The following is a 23380-nucleotide window of genomic DNA, read 5'->3' as shown; positions in this document are numbered from 1 at the left end:
GAGAGGTAATGAATTGAAGAAAAAAATCTGAGGAAGTCACCAGAATGTAGTAGACAGATAAAGAGGTAGAAAACATACTGAGGCTGGGCACAGTGGCTCACGCCTGTAATCTCAACACTTTGGGAGGCTGAGGAGGGAGGATCACTTGAGCCCAGGAGTTCAAGACCAACCTGGGTAACATCATGAGATCCCATCTTTACTAAAAAAAATTTTTAAAACAGAAAGAATACACAACAAAGCAGAGACATGGGGAATGGACTGAGAAACTCCAATATTCATGGAACAAAGATTTGGAATGTATGAAGGGGGTCAGATTTGGTACTATTCTCTGAGTCCCAAGCTGGATAAATTAAATCTATTCACAAAAAGACTCATATAAGCATGTTCATAGCAGTTACTTGTTTGTAACAGCCAAAAACTAGAAACAGCCTATTGGCCTGAATGATTAAAGTGTGACTGTTGGTTCATTCATTCTCTGTCCATGAGAACAGGAACCTTAACTGGCTTTGTTACCACCATATCCCCAGTGACTAGCACGGAGCTGATGATACTCAGTAAATATTTACTGAATGAATGAAATTCAGCTCGGCCGGGCGCGGTGGCTCACGCTTGTAATCCCAGCACTTCGGGAGGCCGAGGCGGGTGGATCACGAGGTCAGGAGATCGAGACCACGGTGAAACCCTGTCTCTACTAAAAATACAAAAAAAATTAGCCGAGCGTGGTGGCGGGCGCCTGTAGTCCCAGCTACTCAGAGAGGCTGAGGCAGGAGAATGGCGTGAACCCAGGAGGCGGAGCTTGCAGTGAGCCGAGATCGCGCCACTGCACTCCAGCCTGGGCAACAGAGCGAGACTCCGTCTCAAAAAAAGAAATTCAGCTCAAGGTATCATATGTTGACATTTGTATGATAAATGTCTCTAATTCAATCACCAGATTACAACATTCTGTTTATTCAAATGAAAAAAAGTTTTTCCCCTTATCAAGGCTTAATGTTATAAAGAGGTAGTACGGTTCAGTACTGGGTTGGGAGTCAGAAGAAAAATCAAACTTTGGTAACAGTTTACTCTGGGATCCAAGCTTTTCAATCCCTCTCTAAATCTCATGAGTGAAACAATCTGTCATTAAGTTTTTTATATAAATTAATTGAACATAAAACTTTTTTTTTTTTTTAAAGACAGAGTCTCACTCTGTTGCCCAGGCTAGACTGCAGTAGCACAATCACGGCTCACTGCAGCCTCAACCTCCTGGGCTCCCACTTCAGCCTCCTGAGTAGCCTGGGGTACAGGTGCACACCACCATGCTCACCACATTTTTTGATTTCTAGTAGAGATGTGGGTCTCACTATGTTGCCCAGGCTGGTCTCAAACTCCTAGGCTCAAGTAATCCTCCTGTCTCACCCTCCCAAAGTGCTCGGGTTATAGGTGTGAGCCATATGCCCGGCTAAATATCAATGGCTACCTAATGATAGTAGGATTATGAACAATTTTTATTTTTCAAATTTTATACGAATATGTACATATTTGTAATTAGAAAAATACACTCTTTTTAAACTGGTGCTCTTTAGAGATAGGCAATCCCACCTGACAAAACACATAATCATATTCTTGGAATAAATCACACTGTAATGAGTTAAATGATTATGTATAAAGTGTTTGGAATGTAGTATACGGTAGACAACACAAGCCCTAACATCAAATAGCCTAGGTTTAAATCCAGCCTCTGTTACTCACTAGCTGTAGGAACTTAGGCAATTTGCCAAACTTCTCTAGGCCTCAGTTTCCTCATCTGTGAAACAGGAAGGACAGTCTCCTCATCTGTGAAATAGGAACACCTATTATGTAGGATTACTGTGAGGCTTAAGTAAAATGATCAATAAAATTCACCTAGTATATTGACTGGAACATTAGGATTCTATAAATGTTAGCTATTACTACAAAACCACAGAACTTCTATTAAAGGAAATAAAAAAATCAGAGTTAAAATTTTGGAGTCAAGTTCAGCTCCCACCCAATTCAAGAATCCTTTCCATGATAATCCCGACAGATCATGACCTAGTCTCTGACCGAATACCCAGTAACCGAGTTTATCACCTTCAGAGGCAGGTTTTGTTGAAAGTCCTTGCGTGCTGTAAAAGCTGCCTACTTAAAAATTGCCCTCTTTGATAGCCTCTGCAATGACAAGTGTTTACTCCCTCCTTAAAGCCTGTTAAATATGTGAAGAGAGCTCTGAGACTCCCCTTATAGTCTTCCTGTGACCTGGCTTATAGACTCTCCTGGCCAAGGCCTTCTGCACAGTCCCAAGTTTGTTAATGTATCTCTTCAAATGTGGCATTCAGGTCTATACACAATACTTGAGGCCAGGCATGATGGCTCAGGCCTGTAATCCCAGCACTTTGGGAGGCTGCGGTAGGTGGACTGCTTGAGCCCAGGAGTTCAAGACTACCCAGGGCAACACGGCGAAATCCCATCTCTACTTAAAAAAAAAAAAAAAAAAAATTTACAAAAAATTATCCAGGCATGGTGGCACGCACCTATAGCCCCAGCTACTGAGGAGGCTGAGGTGGGAGAATCACCTGAGCCTGGTAAGTCAAGGCTACAGTGAGCTGTGATCACGCCACTGCAGTCCAGTCTAGGCGACAGGCGTGAGACCCTGTCTCAAACAAACAAACAAACAAACTTGAGACACGGTCTAACTGATGCAGGCTACAGTGATATTATTACTTCCCAGCAGCTGGACCCTATATTAATGCTGTATGAAATGATATATTTTTTAGTAACAGAATCTCATTGTTGGGTCATATAAAGCTTGTAGTAAATTAAAATTCACTGATGCCAAATCAAGTTCTCCATTTTATATATTTGTAATTTATATTTTGTACTTAAATCAAAAATCCTTCTTCTAAATTTCATCTTGTCTGTTTCGGCCAAATGTTTCATCTATTGAGGCCAATTTGCATCTTGATCATGCTTCCCTCTCAACTTAAACATAATTTTATATACAAAACTGAATATTTGTTTTAGAGAAAATAACATCTCCTAACATACGCTTTTATTAATTCATTTTTATTTGGAGATGTTTTATGAACTGCGTGTTTTTTTTCTTTTCCAGCCAAGGGATTAATTCCGTAAACTTTTACACAACACATTATATAAGTCAGACACTGATAGACCCTGGGTAAAAAGAGTCGAAAGGTACAAACTGCCTTCGAAAAATTCATGATTTAGCCAAGGAAAAATACACGTAATGAACAAGTTGCAAAGAGTGAGATAACACTAACAAGTGAAGCACATACAAGTACACAAATGGCTTGGACTTGAGGAAAGAGTGGGGATATTGTTTTTATTTCATTTTTTTTTTTGAGACAGGGCCTCACTTTGTCACCCAGGCTGGAGTGCCATGGCACGATCTCAGCTCACTGCACCCTTGACCTCTTGGTGATCCTCCCACCTCAACCCCCCAAGTAGCTAGGACCAACCACAGGCACATGACAGCACCCCAACTAATATTTTATATTTTTGGTAGAAATGGGGTTTTGCCAGGTTGCCCAGGCTGGTCTCAAACTCCTGAGCTCCAACACCCCAGCTGATATTTTATATTTTTGGCAGAAATGGGGTTTCGCCAGTTTGCCCAGGCTGGTCTTGAACTGAGCTCAAGCGATCTGCCCACATCAACCTCCCAAAGTGCTAGGATTACAGGCATAAACCACCACACCTAGCCGAGTTGGGGTATTATTAAGAGAAAACATGGCTGCGTGCGGTGGCTCACACCTGTAATCCCAGCACTTTGGGAGGCTGAGGCAGGTGGACCACCTGAGGTCAGGAGTTCAAGACCAGCTGACCAATATGGTGAAACCCCATCTCTACTAAGATTACAAAAATTAGCTGGGTGTGGTGGTGTGTGCCTGCAGTCCCAGTTACTCAGGAGGCTGAGGCAGGAGAATCACTTGATCCCGGGAGGTGGAGCTTGCAGTGAGCCGAGATCGCACCACTGCACTCCAGCCTGGGCAAAAGAGCAAGACTCTGTCTCAAAAAAAAAAAAAAAAAAAGAGAGAAAACACTTGCTGAGAGAGATGGTGTCTGAGACCGGCATTCAAACAGGAGCAAGAGTTCTCCAGGTGCAGGAGCCAGACAGGAGGAGGGCACTGCAAGTGGAGGGAATAGCTTGTGCACAAATGGGAAGGGCAGGAAGCACCACAGGGTAGGTGAAACATTTAAACAAATGTAAAATGTAGACAGGCGCAGTGGCTCACGCCTGTAATCCCAGTACTTTGGGAGGCCAAGGTGGGAGGATCACCTGATATCAACAAGGTGAAACCCCATCTTTAATAAAAATTCAAAAATTAGCCAGGCATGGTGGCGTGTGCTTGTAGCCCCAGTTACTCAAGAGGCTGAGGCATGAGAATCACTTGAACCCAGGAGGCAGAGGTTGCAGTGAGCTGAGATCGTACCACTGCACTCCAGCATGGGGGACAGAGTAAGACTCCATCACAAAAACAAAAACAAACAAAAAACCAACGTAAGATGTACTATACATGTAAAATATACACCAAATTTTTGAATACTTACTACAAAAAAAAATGTAAACTTTTTATAATTTCCATACTGATTTTTTTTTTTTTTTGAGATGGGAGTTTTGCTCGTCACTACGGCTGGAGTGCAATGGCACGATCTCAGCTCACTGAAACTTCTGCCTCCCGAGTTCAAGCAATTCTCCTGCCTCAGCCTCCCAAGTAGCTAGGACTACAGGTGCCCGCCACCATACCTGGCTAATTTTTGTATTTTTAGTAGACGCGGGGCTTCACCATGTTGGCCAGGCTGGTCTCGAACTCCTGACCTCAGGTGATCCACCCACCTCGGCCTCCCAAAGTGCTGAGATCACAGGCGTGGGCCACCATGCCTGGCCTCATACTGATTTTTACGGTGACTTCTTTATTGTGGTAAAATATATATAACATAACATTTACCATTTTAGCCTTTTTTTTTTTTGAGACAAGGTCTGGCTCTATCGCAGAGGCTGGAGTGCAGTGGCGCAATCTTGGCTCACTGCAACCTCCACCTCCTGAGCTCAAGCCATCCTCCTATCTTAGCCTCCCAAGTAGCTAGGACTACAGGTAGTCCCCACGATGCCTGGTAATTTTTTCTTTTTGTATTATTTTTGTAGAGATGGGGTTTCGCAATGTTGCCCAGGCTGGTCTCAAACTTGTGAGCTCAAGTGATCCTCTAGACTCGGCCTCCCAAAGTGCTGGGATTACAGGCCTGAGCCACCACGCCTGGCCCATTTTAGCCATTTTCAAGTGTACAATTCAATGACAATAAGTACATTCACACTGCTGTGCAATCATCACCATCACCCATTTCCAGAACAACTTCATCCTTGCAAATAGAAACTGTAATTCAACAAGAATTCCCATTCTCTTCTAACCCCTGATAAGCCCTATTATACCTTCTATCACTATGAATTACAAATTGATTTTTTAATATTTATGTTGAAATAATGTTTGGAATATACTGGGTTAAATATAGTCATGTGCTGTATAACAACGTTTCGGTCAACAACAGACCACACATACAATAGTTCTACAAAATTATAAGATTACAATGGTGCAGAAAAATTCCTATTGCCTAGTGACATCATAGCCATCCTAACCGTCCTAACGTTGCTGCACAATGCGTTACTCACAAATGTATGTAATTATGCTGGAGTTAACGAACCTACAGCACAGCCAGTCATATAAAAGTTCAGCACATGCAATTATGTATAGTACACATACTTGATAATGACAATAAACGACTACGTTACTGGTTTATGTATTTACCATATTTTTTATTTTACGGTGTACTCCTTCTACTTGTAAAAAAAATTAACTGTAAAGTAACCTCAGGCAGGTCCTTCAGAAGTTATTCCAGAAGGCATTGTTATCATAGATGACAGCTCCATGCCTGTTATTGCCCCTGAAGACTTTCCAGTGAGACAAGGTGGAGGTGGAAGACAGTGATATTGATGATCCTGACTCTGTGTATGTCTAAGCTAACATGAATGTGTGTGTTTGTGTCTTAGTTTTTTACAAAAAAGTTAAAAAGGTAAAAAAAAAAAAAACAATTTTAAGTCGAAAAGAGCTTATAAACATTTTTATACAGCTGTACAACATATTTGTCTTAAGCTGAGTGTTATTACAAGTCAAAGAGTTAAAACAATTAAAAAGTTTATAAAGTAAAAAAGTTACAGTAAACTAAGGTTAATTTATTATTGCAAAAAATTTTTTAAATAATTTGAGTGTAGCCTAAATACACATGTGTTTATAAGATCTAAAGTAGTGTACAGTCATGTCCTAGGCCTTCACATTCACCCACCACTCACTCACAGGTTCACGCAGAGCAACTTCCAGTCCTGCAAGCTCCATGCATGGTTGATATCCTACATAAGTGTAACACTGTTTATCTTTTCTTGAGACGGAGTCTCGCTCTGTTGCCTAGGCTGGTGTGCAGTGGCGTGATCTCGGCTCACTGCAAACTCTGCCTCCCGAGTTCGAGCGATTCTCCTGCCTCAGCCTCCTGAGTAGCCAGGGCTACAGGCGCGTGCCACCAGACAAAGCTATTTTTTAAATTTTTAGTAGAGACGGGGTTTCACCATGTTGGCCAGGCTGGTCTCGAACTTCTGACCTCAGGTGATCTGCCTGCCTCAGCCTCCCAAAGTACTGGGATTATAGGCGTGAGCCACCATGCCCGGCCCACTGTTTATCTTTTATACCACATTTTTACTGTACTTTTATGCTTAGGTATGTTTAGATACACAAATACCACTGTGTTACAACTGCCTACAGGACTCAGTACAGTAACATGCCATATAGGTCTATAGTCTAGGAGCAATAAGCTATACCATACAGCCTAGGTGTGTGTCAGCTATGCCATCTAGGTTTGTGTAAGTATGCTCTATCGTGTTCATAAAATGACACATTTCGCACAACAGATCCTCATTAAGTGATGCCGTTACTACATTCACCTTGTTTCTTTTTATATCTTTCATGTGGCTACCAGAAAATGTTAAATTGGGGCTCACATTCTACTTCTAATGGACACTACTGTGCTAAAATATAACGTGCAAGTAAGGAAATAGAGACGATGCTGGAATGAGTAGATACAGGAAAAGTCATGAGGGGGCCATGCATTATCCTACAGGACACTGGAGAGCAAATAACAGACTTATAAGGAGAGTGACAGGATGAGACCACCATGGTACTAATGTGGGTGCTAGCCTGGAGGAGGGCAAGGCTGTAGGCAGAGAGACCTGTTAGAAGCTCATAAAGCAGAGCTGAGAGGCAAAGAATACTCAAATTATGGCAGAGGAAAGTAGAATGAAAAAGAACCACAGCTCCTAAACAGAATGACTGCATTACAACCACCTGGAAAAACAACAAAGTCATCAACCAACTTTTAGAAATTATATGATAATTCAGAAAGTCTGATGAGTATAAAATCAATAGCTTTCCAAACCTATTACAAAAATGTGAAAAATCTCATTCATAATAGCAATATACCTGTATACTATTTTAAAACTACATTTAAAAACCACATAATCACATACACAAGTCTAGGAAAGAATTCAACAAGAAATGTGTCAGACCAATACAAAGAGAAACAGAAAACTTTAGTGAAGATCTAGAAGACCGGAAGAGTGGAGATGTATGATAGCAGCTGTCAAACAGGACCGATCATGTGCCAGGCACTTTACATGTACATATATACTCATGTTAAAGTATTCATTTAATCCTTTCAATAACCCTATGTGGGAGGTACTATAATTATCCTATTTTTGATAAGAAGAAAAGATTGTTTTATAGAAATACTCAAAATAATATGTAAATTCAATACAAACTTCATTTTAAAAAACTTTTTAAAGAATGAATTGACTGTGGGCAGATGAGAAAAATGGATGCAGCAACATGGATCAGCTGGAGGCCACGACCTGAGTGAATTAATGCAGGAACAGAAAACCAAATACTGTGTGTTCTCACTTGTAAGTGCAGCTAAACACCCAGTACACATGGACATAAAGACAGGAACAACAGACACTGGGGACTACTAGAGGGGAGGGGAAGACAGGGAAGGGGGCCACAGGCTGAAAAACTACCTATACCCAGTACCTGAGTGAAGGACTCATCCATACCCCAAACTCCGGCATAACATAATATACCCATGTAACAAACCTGCACATGTACCCCCTGAATTTAAAATAAAAGTTGAAATTACAAAAAAAAAAAAAAAGAATGAATCGACCATCGAGAAAGTGAAAAGACAACCCACAAAATGGGAAAAAATATTTATAAATCATGTATCTGGGAAGGGTGTGTATCTAGAATATACAAAAATCCCTTACCACCAAATAATAAAAAGACAAACCAATTTAAAAACTGGCTAAGAATCTGAATAGGTATTTCTGTTCTTTATTTTTTAATATATTTTTTAAAGACGAAATCTGGCTCTGTTGCCCAGGCTGCAGTGCAGTGGTGCAATCATAGCTCACGACAGCCTCAAACTCCTGGGCTCAAGTGATCCTTCTGCCTCAGCCTCTTGACTACAAGTGTGCTAACTGAACAGACAAGTCCAGCTAACTGAATATGCATTTCCTGATAGAGGGTATACAAATGGCCAATAAGCACTTGAAAAGATGTTCAGTATCATGAGCTGTTAGGGAAATGCAAATCCAAACCACAATCAGATACCACTTTACACCGAGTAGGATGGTTCTATTCAAAAAACAAATAAGGCCAAGTATGGTGATGCACACCTGTAATTCCAGCACTTTGATCCAAGGTGGGAGGATCACTTGAGGCCAGGAATTTGAGACCAGCCTGGGCAACATAGTGAGACCCTGCCTCAAAAAAAAATTAATCAGCCAGGAGTGGTAGTGTGCCTATAGACTTAGCTACTTGGGAGGCTAAGGCAGGAGGATTGCTTGAGCTCAGGAGTTTAAGGCTGCAGTAAGCTTTGATCACTTCACTGCACTCCAGCCTGGTCAACAGAGTAAGACCCTGTCTCTCAAAAAAAAAAAAAAAAAAAAAGTGCTGGCAATATGTGGAGAAATTAGAAATCTCATGCATTGTTGGTGGGAATGTCAAATGGTACAGCTGCTCTGGAACACAGTCTGGCAGTTACATAACCTACCAATGCCACTGGCAGGTATATACCCACGGGAAATGAAAACACATGCCCGTACTAAAGTTCATAGCTATTCATAATAGCCCAAAAGTGGAAACAACCCAAATGTCAATTAGTTGATGAACAGATAAATAAAATGTAGCATATCCGTATGTTATGAGTTGAATTGTATTCCCCAAAAAGGTATGTTGACGGTCTAACCCCCAGTACCTGTGAATGTGACCTTATTTGAAAATAGGGTCTTTGCAGATGTAATCAAGTTAACATGAGGTCATACTGAAGTAGGGTGGGCCCTTAATCAACTATGACTTGTGTCCTTACAGGAGGAGGAGAAGAAACAGGCTTACACTGAGCGAATCTAATGTGCAGACAGACACACAGGGAAGGTGACCATTTGAAGACAGAGGCAGACACTGGAGTTGTGCAACTGCAAACCAAGAAATGCCAAGGATTGCCGACAACCACCAGAAACTAGAAGAGGCAAGGTAGGATTCTCCCCTAGAGCCTTCAGGAAGAGCACAACCCTGCTAACACCTTAATTTTGAACTTCTAGCTTCCTTAACTGCAAGAGAATAAACCTCGGTTGTTTTAAGTCAGCAGTTTGTGTTACTTTGACCACAGCCCTACAAAACAAATATACCATAGGATGAAATTTCATTCAGTAATAAAAAGAATGCAGTACTGAAACATGCTATAGCATGGAAGAATCTTCAGTACATTATCCTAAGTTAAAGCAGCCAGTCACAAAAGACCACACATTATATGATTCCTTTTACACAAAACACCCAGATCTAGAAAGACATAAATATTAGTGGTTGCCTACAGCTGGGGTCTCAGGGGAGTCAGGGATAAGGAGTGACTGCTAATTGGTATGGGTTTCTTTTTGGGGTGATAAAAATGTTCTAAAATTAGACTATGGTGATGTTTGCACAACTCTATGAATATACTAAAATCATTAAATTGTACACTTTGAAGAATTGTATGGTGTGTGAATTACATCTCAATAAAGCCATTAAAAAATGATTTGGGGCTGTGTGTGGTGGTTCACACCTGTAATCCCAGCATTTTGGAAGGCCAAGGTGGGTGGGTCACTTGAACCCAGGAGTTCAAGACCAGCCTGCGCAACATGGTGAAACTTCATCTCTATAAATAATACAAAAATTAGCCAGTGTGGTGGTCCACACCTGTATTCCCAGCTACTTCAGGGGCTGAGGCAGGAGGATCACTTGAGCCCAGGAGGTCAAGGCTGCCACTGCACTCCAGCTGAGTGACAGAGTGAGACCTCATCTCTCTTTTTTGTTTTGAGACGGAGTCTTGCTCTGTTACCCAGGCTGGAGTGCAGTGGCACAATTTCAGCTCACTGCAACCTCCGCCTCCTGGGTTCAAGTGATTTTCCTGCCTCAGCCTCCTGAGTAGCTGGGATTACAGGCGCACACCACCATGCCCGGCTAATTTTTGTATTTTTAGTAGAGACGGGGTTTCACCATGTTGGTCAGGCTGGTCTCGAACTCTTGACCTGGTGATCCGCCTGCCTCAGCCACCCAAAGTGCTGGGATTACAGGCGTGAGCCACCGTGCCCGGCTCCCATCTCTTAAAAGAAAAAAACAATTGGCAAGTTGACTGTAAAATTAATCTGGAAAAGAAACTAACAATAACCAAAAATATTGTTTTTTAAATGAGAGTACATGAGCTGATATAGTATACGACTTCCAATAAAATAATAATCATGATGGAGTATTTACCCTATTAGATGTCAACATATAACATATAGTTTAATATAGGATGTTGTGGTATTGGTCCAGCAAAATAGAAAAGTATGCCACAGAACAGAAGACAGTCTAGAAACAGATCCTGTATGATAAATGAGTACATGAGGCCAGGCGAGGTGACTCATGTCTGTAATTCCAGAACTTTGGGAGGCTGAGGGGGGAGAATCTCCTGAGGCCAGGAGTTTGAGACCAGCCTGAGCAACACAGCAAGACTCATCTCTACAAATAAAAATTAAAAAGAAAAAAAAAGAAATTAGTACATGGTAAGTGTGGCATTCAAAATTAATGGTTCAAGAACAGACTGACTAGGCCGGCTGCGGTGGCTCACGCCTGTAATCTCAGCACTTTGGGAGGCTGAGGCAGGTGGATCACGAGGCCAGGAGATCGAGAACATCCTAGCGAACACAGTGAAACCCCGTCTCTACTAAAAATACAAAAAATTAGCCAGGCGAGGTGGCAGGCACCTGTAGTCCCAGCCACTCGGGAGGCTGAGGCAGGAGAATGGCGTGAACCCGGGAGGCGGAGGTTGCAGTGAGCTGAGATCACGCCACTGCACTCCAGCCTGAGCAACAGAGCGAGACTCCGACGCAAAAAAAAAAAAAAAAAAAAAAGAATGGACTGACTATTCGAGGTGACAGTGTTTGGAAAACAACAATTACACACACACAATTCCAGAGGAATTAAAGAAAAAAAACTATTCCCACAAGAAGAACTTTTAGGAGAAAACAGAGCTTTAGGGGAAAACCCTCGTCTCTCTAAAAGTAGAGAAGGATTTTTCAACTTCAGCACAATTGACATTTTTGGCTGGTGAAATTCTTTGTTGTGGGAAGCTTTCCCGTGCGCTGTACGATGTTTACCAGGTGCTGTAGGATGTTTAGCAGCACCCCTCGCTTTTACTCACTAGATAACCAATAGCAGCACCATCCTAGTGGAACAAACAAAAAACGTTTACAGATATTGCCAAATAACCCCAAGAGCAAAAATCTCTGCCATTTAAGAACCACTCGGACTGGGAATGACAGCCACAAAATACAAACACACACAGAACAGACTGATAAATTAAAACCTAAAATTTTAAACTTTGTTTCAACAAAGATGCCATATAGTTAAAAGACAAGCAACAACTTAAAAAAGCAATAAGCAGGCAGTAAATATTATAAACACATATAAATAACAAAAGATCAAAATCCAGAACCTATAAAATACCATCATAAATCAATAAGGAAAAGACAATCCAATAGAAAGAGATGTTTCTCAAAAGAGGAAATACAAATGGCTGACAATCATGAAGATGTTCAATCTCTACAGTAATCAGGGGAATGCAAATTAAAACAGCAATGAGAAATCACTTTTCCATCCATCAGATTGGCAAAAACAAAAAAGATTGATACCATTAAATGATCAAAAGAGCATGGGGGGCCAGACACGGTGGCTCGTGCCTGTAATACCATCACTTTGGGAGGCCGAGGCGGGTGGATCACTCGAGGTCGGGAGTTCGAGACCAGCCTGGCCAATATGGTGAAATCCCATCTCTACTAAAAATACAAAAATTAGCCAGGCATGGTAGCGGGTGCCTGTAATCCCAGCTACTCGGGAGTCTGAGGCAGGAGAATCGCCTGAACCTGGGAGGCAGAGGCTGCAGTGAGCCGAGATCATACCACTGCACTCCAACCTGGGCAACAGAGCAAGACTCTGTCTCAAAAAAAAAAAAAAGAGAGAGCATGGAGGAAATTATTATCCACCGTGGGTGGCAGTTTGGCATTCCTAAATCCCCATACTCTCCCACCCAGCAATTCCACCTGCAGGTACCCATCCTTGTGAAATGCTCTCACATGGACACACAGAGGTGTTCTCCGCCACACTGTGTCTAACAGTGAAAAACTGGAAACAATCTATGGAATCTTACATAATCACGGAATTTACAGAGCAAGTAGAAAGAATAGGTAGATCTCTACGTACTGACAAAGAAAAAATTCCAAGACCCGTTTTTAAGCATAAAACGTCAAGTTGTGTAATGCATAAAACATACATATTTGTAGAAGTTTAAAGCGAAATCTTACAAACATATATCTTATACGTACACACACTTGTCAAATAAATGCAAAGAAAAATACACACAAACTGACAACAGTTCTTATTTTGTGGGAAAGGGACTGGTAAAGAAGGTGGAGATGGAAAAAAAACAAAATCAAAGAGGATCTGTCTTCCACACTCCCCACTCTCACCACCAAGGAGAACATCAAGCTAAGAAAGATCTGTCTTGTTTAAAATTTTTATATAATTTTGTTACAAGGCTTTATGCAGGGACTATAACTAGAATATTTTAAAAATACATTTTTAAAACAAGCTCAACTTGACCAAATTTAATCCATCGTCCCCCCTGCGCCCCGACCCGCACTTCCTAATTCCTATGATTAACAAAACCTTTCAATTCCTTCTATCCTTGGAACAGAACTAAGAAAATAAATAAAGTATAATTTCAATTTTGTGTTTTTGAGGAGAGGGTATATAAATGAGTTTGAATGTTGGAATCATATCAAAAGCTTATCGTGGGATGGGTTTGTTTGTATTTTAAGGAGCAGATGTCAATTTTGTAATAATGATTAAGGTTCTTAGTTTTGATCCATCCCACGGATGTGAAAAGCGAAAGAGGTGGCTCCCGGCAAGGCCCAGAGCAGGGTGTGGTCTGGGAGGACAGGGATGGTAGCGGGGGTGGCGGCTCACACGAATCCAGGGGAGAAAACAGCAGCTGTGGCCGCGTCGAACCCGCAGCGCCCGAGGAGCTACCAAGGTGCCGCGGGCGGGGCCTCCTTTTTAGCTGACTGGGACACGCAGCCCTGAAGGTCTGGTAGGGTCTCCCAGGGAGAGGGTAAGGGGGTCGGAAGGAGAGGCCCAAGGAGGGCGTGGGAGGCCGCGGGCAGGGGTGAGGCCCTCCTTGCGCACCTGGGTGCTGAACCGCCCCGCCGTGTGCGACGGGGGCAAGGGGGTCACGCTGAGGGGCGGGGAGAGGGGCAGGGCCAACTCGCTCCGGGACAGCGGGGTCCCCGCAATGTCACCCCCGTACACGGTAATATTCCCCCTCTCCACGACCCCTCTTGGTCTGCACTGGAAGCACCCCCTGCCCCGCGCACAATCCTGGTGCAAGGCCTCGCCGGCTTCTGAGTCTCACTTACCTGCTGTCTCGGACTGGGCCGCACACCTGCAGCGGACTCACGTTAAAGACCTGGAACCTGTGCGGCCGCCTGCGCGCACCCACCCGGATTCACTAGGGCCGTAACCACTTCCGTTCCTGCGGCAGGCCTGGAGGACGTAATCCCAGCTGGGGTGTGGGAACGGGCAACGCCATCTTGTACGGAAGCTACTGGGGCAGGTTACCCAGTCTCTCTCCTCTGTTGAACAAAGGATCTGTTAAAATTGGAAGGGCTTAACGTCTTCTTCAGAAAAGTGACGCATTTGTTACTGAGATGGTATGTTTGTGTTTTGGTTTTGGCTTTGTAGGGAGAAACCTCCAGAACTCTCACAAATGTAATATGGGACATCGAATTTTCATTTTTAGTATCCTGCGTACTGTTTTTCTGTTAAACGATAACAGTAAATAGAAGGAAACACACTGTATTTAAATAATGTAGTCTTCATTAGCAGTGCACATCATCCCGTAGCCACTATAATAATTTTATGTACCCTCCTTTTTTTTTTTTTTTTTGTAGAGACTGTCCCCTACATTGCCTAGGCTGGTCTCGAACTCCTGGGCTCAAGCGAACCTCACAACTCAGCCTCCCAAAGTGCTGGGATTACAGGCGTGAATGCCCAACGTATGCCATCTTTTATAGCGATAACCACAATACTTTCTGTTTATATATTAAATCGTTCCTCCAATCAGTCTTTATTAGCAATTATATGTGGGGCAGTTAATGTGTGCTACATGCATGCTTTTCCTTTCTCATGGAATGTGTAAAACAGAAGGAGAAATGAGATGTGCATAAATAACCAGTATAAGGTATAATAATAGCTACCATTTGTTGACTTTGTGCTTACCTGTTGCTAGGAACTTTGCAAAGCATTTTACTTATTTTTTCTGTTTTAATCCCCATAACAACCCTGTGAGGCAGTACTATTATTAGTGCCATTTTACATAAAATAGAAAAAGGTTAAATAACTTCCTCAAGGTAATTCAGCAAGTAAGCACCGGAGTTAGGAATCAAACCTCATATGTCTGATTGCAGAGCATGTGGCCCCATCCTTTATACTATATTGCCTTCAATACAGGGGCAAATGTTTTAAATTCCATTGAATGAGTACCCATGGGAGAAATTTCCAGCTATTATAGAGGATTAACTCCCTGAATTTTTACCTGCTCCATCTTGAAACACTTAAAAAACAAAGGATAAAGAGGAAATGCAAATTAAAACCACAATGAGGTATAGCTAAATGAAAAAGAGAAAATACGAAGTATTGGCAAGATTGTGGAGCAACCACAACTCTCATATGCTCCTGAAGGGAACATAAATCGATGCAATCACTTTGTTTAACTGTTTGGCGGTATCAACTGAAGCTGAATATGTGAAAAGCTTTTGTTCCAACAATTTCACCCCTAGCTGGGGCACAGTGGCTCAGCGTGTAATCCCAGCACTTTAGGGATTTTCACTGTGTTGCCCAGGCTGGTCTTGAACTCCTGGCCTCAAGCGATCCTCCCACCTCGGCCTCCCAAAGTGCTGGGCATCATGGTGTGCACCTGTAGTCCCAGCTACTCCAGAGGCTTAGGCAGGAGGACCTCTTGATCCCTAGAGTTTGAGGCTGCAGTGAGTTGTGATCACACCACTGCAGTCCAGCATAGGTGACAGAGCTAGACCCTGTCTCAACAACAAAAACAACAAAAAACAATTTTACTCCTAGTTATATATATGCAACTGAAATGTCTGCATGTATTCACCAAAAGGACGTACAAAAAAAAGCTCACATCCATACTTTCAACAGTCCCAAACTGGAAACTACCCAAATATCCCTGCTATTAGAAGTCACTGTATATACTGATTAATCTTAGGGTAGTAATAACTGGAAGGGAACATGAGGAGGTTCACGAAGTGCTGATAATGTTCTATTTCTTGATCTGAGTGCGGCTTACATGTGTGTTCAGGTTTTATTTGTGAGCACTTTTCTGGTTTCATATACACTTCGATAAAAGGGTTTTTTAAAAATAATAGTAAAGGAGTGAAAAGTTTGTTAACCCAAAGAAGAAAGAACAGGAAAGGACATAATGCCAAACTAAAAAAAAAGTACAATTTTAAAAGATAGAAATTAGATTAGAATGGCAGATACATTGTATGCTTGTATCAAAATATCTCATGTACCCCATAAATATGTACATCTACTGTGTGCCCACACAAATTAAAAACAAAAAGAATAGCAGAATATTGACATTTGGAAGATTTCATAAAGAACTGTCTGGGTTCACAAGCAATCACTCTACATTAAGGCCCAGTCAACAAGACTCATCTGTGCATACAGAATTTCTAATCAGCTTTTAAAATACAGTTTCTCACTTTTAAATATGAGAATACATCCAAGAATCACCAGTCATTATGGGAATGTCTGACATAATTAATTAACCTTTTCTAAGGAGCATGTATAGAACTATGTATAGAACCCTCCATTCCTGAGGAAGACAAAGAAAAGAACTATGTCCTCAACAATGTGAAAACACAAATTGTTCTCAAATATACTTTTCACATTTATAGGGAAAATTTAAGAAAATTAATTTCGATTTAGGCCATTGATTATCTAACAGGTTGCTGTTTTTAAAATCAAATAATTTTTAAAAAGTAGGCTATTGAGCAACTTTTTACAAATTGCAAAAAATTGCTATCATATAGATCACATTCTCTGACTACATTGCAATTAAGTTAGAAATCAATAATGAGGCTGGGTGCGGTGGCTCATGCCTGTAATCCCAGCAGTTTGGGAGGCTGAGGCGGGTGGATCACCTGAGGTCAGGAGTTCAAGACTAGCCTGGCCAACACGGTGAACCCCTGTCTCTACTAAAAGTACAAAAATTAGCCAGGCACAGTGGCCAATGCCTGTAATCCCAGCTACTTGGGAGACTGAGGCAGGAGAACTGCTTGAACTCAGGAGGTGGAGTTTGCAGTAAGCCGAGATCATGTCACTGCATTCCAGCATGGGCAACAGAGCAAGACTCCATAAAAAAAAAAAAAGAGAGAGAGAACGAGAGAGAGAGAGAAAGAAAGAGGCAGGGAGGGAGGGAGGAAGGAAGGAAGGAAGGAAGGAAGGAAGGGAGAAAGAAAGGATGATTTTTAAAACCCCATGTACTTTGAAATTACGTCTCTAATCCCAGCACTTTGAGAGTATGGGGAAAAGAAAGAGAGATCAGCCTGTTACTGTGTCTATATAGAAGGAAGTAGACATAAGAGACTCCATTTAGTTCTGTATTTGAGATGCTGTTAATCTGTGACCCTACCCCCAACCTTGTCCTCGCAAGAGACATGTGCCGTGGTGACTTAAGGTTAAAAGGGTTTTGGGCGGTGCAGAATGTGCTTTGTTTAAAGATAAAGGAGAAAGCCACCTTTAGGAATAAGGTGGGGCTTGCTGAAGCAATACTGCTAAAAGGTTTATGGAGATGTTCGCATATACATTTCAAAGCACAGCACGGGTGATGGTAAAGATAATCATGAATAAATACTAAGGGAACTCAGAGGCCGGCGCCGGTGTGGGTCCTCTGTAAGCACAGCACCGGTCCCCTGGGCCCCGCTTTTCCTTCTCTACACTTTGTCTCTGTCTTATTCCTTTTCTCAAGTCTTTCGTCCCACCTAATGAGAAGCACCCACAGGTATGGAGGGGCAGGCCACCCCTACAGAGAGACTTAGGCATGTGGATCACTTGAGCCCAGGAGTTTGAGACCACTCTGGGCAACATGGCAAAACTCCATCTCTACCCAAAATACAAAAATTAGCTGGGTGTCATGGCACACACCTGTGGTCCCAGCTACTTGGGAGGCAGATGTGGGAGGATCGCTTGAGTCTCGGGGGTGGAGGTTAAACAATGGCTAAAATCCAAAACACTGCCAACACCAAATTCTGCTAAGGCTATGGAGCAACAGGAACTCTCATTCATTGCTGTTGGGAATGCAAAATGGTACAGCCACTTCTGGAGACAGTTTGGCAGTTTCCTATAAAGGTAAAGATAGTCTCAGCATGCAATCCAGCAGTCACACCCTTGGGTATTTACCAAAATGAGTTGAAAACTTAGGACCACACATAAACTTGCACATGAATGTTGACAGCAGGTTTATTTATAAGCTGGAAACAACCAAGATGTCTTTCAGTAGGTGAAAGAATAACCAAACTGGTACATCCTTACAATGGAATATTATTCAGAACTAAAAAGAAAGAAGTTATCAAGCTGCAAAAAATAATATGGAGAAACCTTAAATGTGTATTGCTAAGTGAAAGAGGTCAGTCTGAAATGGCTACATACCATATGGTTCCAACAATATGACATTTTGGAAAAGGCAAAGCTGTAGAGATAGTAAAAAGATCAATGGTTGCCAGGGATTCCAGGGGAGGAGGAAGGGCAGAATAGCTGGAGCAAGGAGATTTTTAGGCCAGTGAAACTATTCTGTGTGATACAGTAATGGTGGATACATGACATTACGCATTTGTCAAAACCTATGGAACTGTGCAACATGGTGAGTGAACTCTGATGTAAACTGTAAACTTTGGCTAATAAGATATCAGTATAATTTTGTAGCAAATGTACAATACCCATGCAAGATGTCAATAATAGATGAAACTGCATGTGGTGAGGGGAGGTATGTGGGAGCTCTCTGCACATTCTGCTCAAATTTTCTGTAAACCTAAAACTGCTCTAGAAATAAAGTCAATTAATTTTTTTTAAAAAAAGGTTATTGTGTGAACTATCTAAAATACTTTATTCATTTGTTTATTCATTCCAAGGACAATGTCAAGCACTGGGCTAGGGATTCATGGAACATCATGTGCAGAAAATTCACGAGGAACTGTGGCCAGAAGTGCTAGTTGCCCACCTAGTATCCATTCTCCCTTTCCACTTAGGGGGCATTAAACAATTGCATTTACAAAATACAATTTTCTGTCTTCATTAGGAGTAGGTGTGGCCATGTGACTAACTTCTGGCTAATTAGTTATAAACAAAAGTTTTTGCATGGGACTTTTGGTAATGTTTCTAAAAAGGGGACAGGCTGGGCGTGGTGGCTTATTCCTGTAATCCCAGCACTTTGAAAGTCCAAGGCAGGCGGATCACTTGAGGTCAGGAGTTCAAGACCACCAACATAGTGAAACCCCATCTCTACTAAAAATTCAAAAATTAGCTGGATGTGGTGGCACATACCTGTAATCCAAGCTACTCAGGAAGCTGGAGCATGAGAATCGCTTGAACCTGGGAGGCAGAGGTTGCAGTGAGCTGAGACTGCACCACTGCACTCCAGCCTGAGTGACAGAGCGAGAGACTTTGTCTCAAAAAAAAAAAAGAAAAAAGAAAAAGAAAGAAAAAGGGGATGAAGAGGACAGAGCTGGGTGTGGTGGCCCACGCCTGTAATCCCAGCACTTTGAGAGGCCAAGACAGGAGGATCACTGAGCCCAGGAGTTCAAGACCAGGCTGGGCAACATAGGGATACCCCGTTTCTACAAAAGAGTAAAAAATTAGCTGGGCATGGTAGTGTGTGCCTGTAGTCCCAGTTACTTGGAAGGCCAAGGTGGAAGGATTGCTTGAGCCGGGGAGGGCAAGGCTGCCAGTGAGCCATGATTGAGCCACTGCACTCTAGCCTGATAGAGTGAGATTCTGTCTCATAAATAATGAGGGGACAGACAACTCCCACAAGGCCTCTTTTGCCTTTTGTCATTGCCCTTCCCCTTCTTCCTTGCTTATACTAGGACCTGATAGCTGAAGCTCCAACAGTTCTCTGCCATCACAGTGGCAATTTAAAGATGAAATCCAGGTGCTTAGGAAGACGGAGTGGAGAGGTAGATGTAGCCTGGATCCCTGATGCCTTCTGTAGTTTCCATACTAACCCTGAGCAACCTACCTCTGAACTTTGAACTTCTTTTTTTTTTTTTTGAGATGGAGTCTCATTCTGTTGCCCAGGCTGGAGTGCAGTAGCACGATATTGGCTCACTGCAACCTCTGCCTCCCAGGTTCAAGTGGTTCTCCTACCTCACTCTCCTGAGTAGCTAGGACTACAGGTGCATGCCACCACACCTGGATAGTTTTTTGTATTTTTAGTAGAGACGGGGTTTCACCATATTGGCCAGGCTGGTCTCGAACTCCTGACCTCATGATCACCTGCCTTGGCCTCCCAAAGTGCTGGGATTATATGCGTGAGGCACCGCACTCAGCCTGTACTTCATTTACATGGGAAAATAAACCTTTAATTTTCTTAAGCCACTGCAGTCAATGTTACTAGTGGTAGAATCCAATCCCTAACTGATATGGAAAACAAAAGATATTAATGATAAATGCATGCCACACCAGTCAACTAAAACCTATTTAATACAATACCCAGCACTGAAGATGCATAAAAAAGGTAGAAGATAATGATGGAGGTCAAAATTTAGAGGAATTGCTGCCTGATAGACTATTCCTGAAAAATCTTTCCTTCCATTGATTTTTTTTTTTTTTTTAAGAAACAGGGTCTTGCTCTATTGCCCGGGCTGGATGAAGTATAGTGGCATGATTCTAGTTCACTGCAACCTCAAACTTCTGGGCTCAAGCAATCCTCCCCTCTCAGCCTCTCAAGTAGCTGGGACTGCAGGAGTGCACCACCACACTCAACTAATTTTTTAATTTTTAGTAGAGACAAGGTCTTTCTGTGCAGCCAAGGCTAGTCTCAAACTCCTAGCCTCAAGCAATTCTCCCACCTCAGCCTTCCAAAGTGCTGGGATTACAGGTGTGAGCCACTGTGCCTGGCCCCTTCCAGTGATATTCTTTTTTTTGTTTGTTTTTTTTTTGAGATGGAGTCTCGCTCTGTCACCCAGGCTGGAGTGCAGTGGCGCAATCTCGGCTCACTGCAAGCTCTGCCTCCCGGGTTCATGCCATTCTCCTGCCTCAGCCTCCCAAGTAGCTGGGACTACAGGCACCCGCCACCACGTCCGGCTAATTTTTTGTATTTTTAGTAGAGATGGGGTTTCACCATGTTAGCCAGGATGGTCTCGATCTTCTGACCTCATGATCCACCCGCCTCAGCCTCCCAAAGTGCTGGGATTACAAGTGTGAGCCACCGCGCCCAGCCCTTCTGATGATATTCTATTCATCCTTTCTACCCACTGATTCCTTTCCTCTATAAATTTGGGTAATATTATTAGGTACTATACAGACTATAAAATATACAGCTATTATCTGTGCAGTCAAGAAGCTCTGGAGCTACTTGGAAACACAAGAAAGAATGTTTGTTAGCAAATGAGAAGGGTTTTTGGTGGTTTAGAGAACTTCTTTGTTTCTGCAATAAGTGGTGTCTTTGGGGCAAAATGAGGTGCCGAGCTGAATTGCTTTGTAGGGTAAAAGGATAAGGAATTAGAAAGCTCGGTGAGTCAATCAAAGATTGAGAAAGGAATCAGCAAGGCTCCAAAATTATTGGAAAGAAGATATCTACAGAGGAGAGACTTTAGGAGAGAAAGAAATATTTAAAATGTTTGGGGAGTTGAATTTAAGTTGCTACGGGGTTTGTGAATCTTATGTAACTTCATCTTCTATCTTCCACAGGTAAGGTTCAGCAAAGTCTGTGTCATTCTCTAATCCTTTTGATCCAGTGGATTCTTTGGAGGAATTTGAATACATATTGGATTTTGCATCCAGGTTTGCAAGAGGAAAATACAAAGGCGACTTCTGGGCCTGCTAGAGGTGGAGGGTAGAGGATGGACAGCTGACATCTAGTTACAGAGGAAAGAACACAGAAAGAGATCTCCAGTTAAAGCTGATAGACTGAACCACACACAACCCACCTCCTTCTAAAATCCCTCTAGAACAATGTTTTAAAAAAAGTACTGTAACATAAAACTTCAAAATCGAAAAGATAAGGAAAATGATGAAAACCACTCAGGTAAGAAGAGAGGATATTTATGCAGAGGCTGCCGTCATTGGGAGTCTGCCACCATACCACCATACTTTGGTGAGACTTGAAGGCAGGCGGGGCGTGGAAACACTTTATGCTGCAGTGAAAAAAGGGGAAGGCTTCGGTATGCCCTGACTGGAGATGATTGTCATGGGGAAACTGCAGGTGGGCTAACTAGAGGCTGGGCTTCTTGTGTAATGGTTTGGCTTTCTCTGGTTGGTCCTGTGTTGAAAATAGGGGCAAAATATAGGGAAGCTGACTCATTGACCAAGCCCTGCCCAGGCTGGCTGATTGCAGAGGTTGTGGGTCAGAGTTCTATTGTCATATATGGTCTGGCTACTGTCTGTTTATATAATCCGTCTCTCAGAGAACAGTAGAGGAGATCAAATTATTAACATTTTGGAAGCTGGAAAGCAGGAGGATAGTGTGAACTGAATTAGCAGACTTGCCATCTATCAAAGGGGATAGCCAAAAGCAAGCCAGATTTGCCCCAGAGAACCACCAAAGGTTCAAGAATTGGCAGCACCAGGTACCCCCAGAAGCAGGGATAAAGTGGGGGCTGAAATTGGACAGTTGGTTCAAAGTCTATTTCAGAAGCATTAGACCCCTGGATTTCTTCCCCAGCTCCCAAATGACTGCCTGGTGCAAAAGACAGGATTGATTCCCTGGAGAGGTTAGATAGTTCTTTGTCTAGTTAAGGATGGGGTGCCATAACAAACATGCCAATTCAGTGAAAATACCTACTTTCAAGACTCCTGCTTGACTCCCCTAAATCAGCAGCCAATGTTAGAAGCCAAGTGTTAAAGTTTTTCAGATAATTTTGCTATGAGCCTATAGGGAAATTTCATTACCATCTCAGCAAGGCCTATAGTGTAAGAGCAGGCCTATAGTAGCATATGGGGGAAAGTCTAAAAGACTTTGAAATGGACCAAAAGATTATTGAGATATGGAAAACTGCATTGTTTTAAATATCCCTTTCCAGCTTATCAGATTCTGTGGGGTTTATACCTTTTATTGTCTTTGAGGTATTTAACAATTCTGAAGAGATAGACTCTAACTTGTAGAAAACTAAGAGTAACATAAATAATTATTGTCTTTAGATATACAAATAAATTCTGTTCTGAGAAGTTTCTGTTGACTTCCCTTTCTCACTGTTCTATTCAGAACATTGATTTCAGATGGGGTGTAGAGACTAATGCCTATAATCCCAGCACTTTGGGAGGCCAAAGCAGGAGGATTACTTGAGCCCAGCCTGAGCAACATAGCAAGATCCCATCATTACAGAAAAAACTTTAATTAACGGGGCATGGTGATGTGTACCTGTAGTCCCAGCTACTAGGGAGGCTGAGGTGGGAGGATTGCT

At 42.3% G+C, this 23380-nt stretch overlaps 1 protein-coding gene and 1 long non-coding RNA gene across 5 annotated transcripts in view; one reads left to right on the top strand and one right to left on the bottom strand.

Annotated features, from left to right (window-relative positions):
• EXD2 (exonuclease 3'-5' domain containing 2) overlaps positions 1-14285 on the bottom strand; it is a 47351-nt gene extending 33066 nt beyond the window's left edge. The window contains exons 1-2 of one of the 4 annotated variants that reach the window (XM_030812523.1): positions 14096-14210; positions 1729-1812 (exon numbers count right to left, since the gene is read on the bottom strand). The gene's annotated coding sequence lies outside the window, so the exon portion shown is untranslated. Of the gene's footprint in view, positions 1-1728; positions 1813-14095 lie in introns of all 4 variants that reach the window. The other 3 variants (XM_003263617.2, XM_003263621.2, XM_030812527.1) reach the window with 3 other exon arrangements.
• The window catches only part of LOC115835114, a 32001-nt gene extending 8859 nt beyond the window's left edge, over positions 1-23142 (top strand). Inside the window, exons 2-3 of the long non-coding RNA XR_004030035.1 lie at positions 9477-9638; positions 21669-23142. This is a non-coding gene — a long non-coding RNA (uncharacterized LOC115835114). The remainder of the gene's footprint in view (positions 1-9476; positions 9639-21668) is intronic.
• Positions 23143-23380: the final 238 nt, after the last annotated feature.

The sequence above is a fragment of the Nomascus leucogenys genome, chromosome 1a, assembly GCF_006542625.1.
Source record: "Nomascus leucogenys isolate Asia chromosome 1a, Asia_NLE_v1, whole genome shotgun sequence".
In the NCBI taxonomy this organism is placed as follows: Eukaryota; Metazoa; Chordata; class Mammalia; order Primates; family Hylobatidae; genus Nomascus; species Nomascus leucogenys.
This window is presented reverse-complemented; position numbering and strand designations above follow the sequence as displayed.